Below are 3,065 nucleotides of genomic sequence, written 5' to 3' on the forward strand. Positions count from 1 at the left end.
ACCGAGGCGCGCGTGAAGACGTGCAGAGCTACCTGCGTCGGTTTCCTGTGGCTGCAGCGACAAATTCCGCAAACCCGGAGGCTTAGAACGACACGCACGTACTGTCCTGCAGTCTGGAGGACAGGGCTGCGTCCCTCCCGCAGGCCCGGGGAGAAGCCGATCCTCGCGTCCTCCAGCGTGTGGCGCCGCCGCGCGCCGTGACCGGGCCCGCGTCCCTGCACCCTGCGCGGGCGCCTTCACCCTCCTCCGACGCCCGCCTTTCGCCGCCTTACAAGGGCGCTTGTGACTACGTTGGGGTTGCCCAGAGAACCCGGAACCATCTCCCCATCTCGTGATACTTAATGTCATCACATTTGCAAAGACATATTCGCCAGTTCCAGGGATGAGGACGTGGACCTCTTCAGGGGACCGTTGGTCTGCCTGCCCCAGACACCAAACACACCTGAGGTTTCTGGACTCCAGTAGTGGGAAATGACCTCACACCCTGGCCAGGGCCGCCTGTCTGAAGCTTGGATCCCCTTTCTTTGTCTACAGGCAGAATAAATGATAAAGGATTCAGAAATGAAGCAAAACCACGAGGGCCTTAGTTTAAAAAATAAAAAAATAGATCAACGAGAGCAACAAGAGAAAAGTACTGGGAATTTAGAGAGAATTTATCCCAGATGCATAAGAAGCGAAGAAAGTTGGGTTTTCCCCTATCAGATGCAGCCAATGCCATTTAGAATCAAGAGTCAGTGCCTGGTGGAGGATTTGTGAATCCAGGCCCAGAGAGAGCCACTGCCCCAGACTTAACGCACGTTCTCTGACCAGTTATAACGTGTGAGGGAGTTTTCAGTGTCATTTTAGAGAAAGAACCGATTCATGTTCTTTTACTCATTTGGACAACTCTCTATCAGGTCGGGCGAATGGTGAGGACCATACGTGTAGATATGAAACAGGGAGCCACAAACACTTTAACACAGTAGCTGTGTGGGTGACAGAGGAAAGTCCAGTTGGGTGTGTGGAAGTTGAGGGAGCCCAAGGCCCTAGGGTTTGCCTAGGTGGCCACCAAAGATCTCGAAAGGAAATCAGATGCAGGGAGCACAGACTCCTTCCAGGTAGAAGGGTCAGAGCGCTGCACTGGGTGGCAGCCCGTGGAGATTTCTCGGTGACAGCCCATGCGTCAGTTAAGATTCCATCACAACCACCGTAGGTCTGGGGATTAAAGCACCACGGACAGAGACAAATCTGAGTTTTTAAGGTAAAATAAACTTAATCACATGATTATAAAATAGGACTGACTATGGACTAAGATTTGGAGAAAATCAAGAAATGGGAAGAGCGTAAGAAAAGAGAAAAAACATCAAGGATAAGTGAATTTATTCCCTGATTTTCCCATATTTCTTATTGAAAACAAAGTGAATATAAATGAATTGATACTAATTGGAATAAGAATGATACTTAAACTAATAGCATGAAGATAAGATCAGTTCCTACAGTATATTTATTTACTTATTTTTAATTTTTTAAATTTTAACTTCTCAATATTCATTGTAGTTGATTTTCGTGTCCCTTTATCTGTTCCTCTTTCCACCTCCCTCTCTCCCCTCCCCCACTACAGCATATCTGTTCCCTTGTCTTAACAAGTTCAAGGAATTGTTGTGATTTTTTTGTTGTTGTTGCTTTCACATAGGGAAGCATTTATTTGAGGTTTAACATGAAATCATGCAAACAAAATTTGTATAACACAAATCGACATCAATTCATAATACAGATAGCAAGGGACAAAGTAAAAACAAGAAAAACTAATGGGCAGCTATATACGGTTGGACACAGTTGTGCTTTTTACACTAGGAAACTCTTTTACAAAATAATCATCTTAAATCAACAGAAGACTAATCTTCAATGTCGTCCTGCAAGATGAGTTACTTTAGCATCACCTCCTGCTTTCTCCAAAGTCCTCCTTTAGTATGTCTGGTAATTGTTTTGGTGATTGCCACCCCCTCGAGATGCCTTCCCCCACTGTAGTCTGCATATCCCTGTCCATATCCATAGTTCCCATAGTTATACTCAGTATAATCATACCCACCATAGCCACTATAGTTTTGAGCACCACCATAGGCCCTATTGTAATTTCCATATCATTGATCGTAATAGTTATTAAATCCTTGGTTCTAGTTTTGGCCCTGACCTCAGTCACGACCACTAGAACCATCTCATCCACCGCTGCAGCACTTCTTCCTCCTTTTTGTTGTTGCTGTTGCTGCCTATATGCCTCTTTGTGTTGGGCAACTTTGATTTCACACTTCCCGGAACCAATTTGATGATATCTGCTTTCTAACAATTTCCCTACTGGCCCTTCATCTGTATATGTGATAAAACAAAACCCTCTTCTTTCATTTGTTTTTGTATCCATAGGAAGTTCAATATTTTCAATCTCTCCAAAGGCTCCAAAATATTCTTTAATTTGTTCTTCAGAAGTATCTGGGCTCAATTCACCCACAAAAACCTTTTTGGAGGTTCTTTATCTTTTAAAGTTTTGGCCCTTTTGGAGTCTATTAATTTGCCATCCAGTTTGTGTTCTTTCACTTCCGAAACCTTATCAGCACTAGCAGTATCTTTGAAAAGCACAAATCCAAATCCTCTTGATCTTCCAGTGACTGGATCTATTTTTAATTGTGTGGTCTACAACTTCCCCAAATGGAGACAAATATTCAGTCAGATTGTTCTTGCTTGTATCCCACGTCAAGCCTCCAATAACATTTTACCGTCATCCTGCTGATTCTTGCTCACGTTGATCTTGGATCCCTCAGTGAATTCCTCTATGTTGCTGTACTCATTTATGTAGTCCATGGTGGTGGAGTTGTCAGCAGGGGGGTGCGGGGGTGTTGGCATGGTGTCTGGGTCATGGCAGTAGCAGTGGTGGAGCATTGTATCTGTTGTGATTGTTGTGTCTTCTTCCCCCTACACCCTTTGTGTGTATATTTATTTATTTATTTTTAGCTCCCACAAATAAGTGAGAACAAGTGGTATTTCTCTTTCTGTACCTGACTTGTTTCACTTAATATAATTTTCTCTAAGTCCAT

At 43.8% G+C, this 3,065-nt stretch overlaps 1 pseudogene; it reads right to left on the reverse strand.

The window, feature by feature from the left end:
* Window positions 1-1,944: 1,944 nt before the first annotated feature.
* LOC134370886 (heterogeneous nuclear ribonucleoprotein D-like) lies at window positions 1,945-2,853 on the reverse strand (annotated as a pseudogene).
* Between the last annotated feature and the right edge of the window lie 212 nt (window positions 2,854-3,065).

Source organism: Cynocephalus volans, chromosome 2, assembly GCF_027409185.1.
Source record: "Cynocephalus volans isolate mCynVol1 chromosome 2, mCynVol1.pri, whole genome shotgun sequence".
Taxonomy (NCBI): domain Eukaryota; kingdom Metazoa; phylum Chordata; class Mammalia; order Dermoptera; family Cynocephalidae; genus Cynocephalus; species Cynocephalus volans.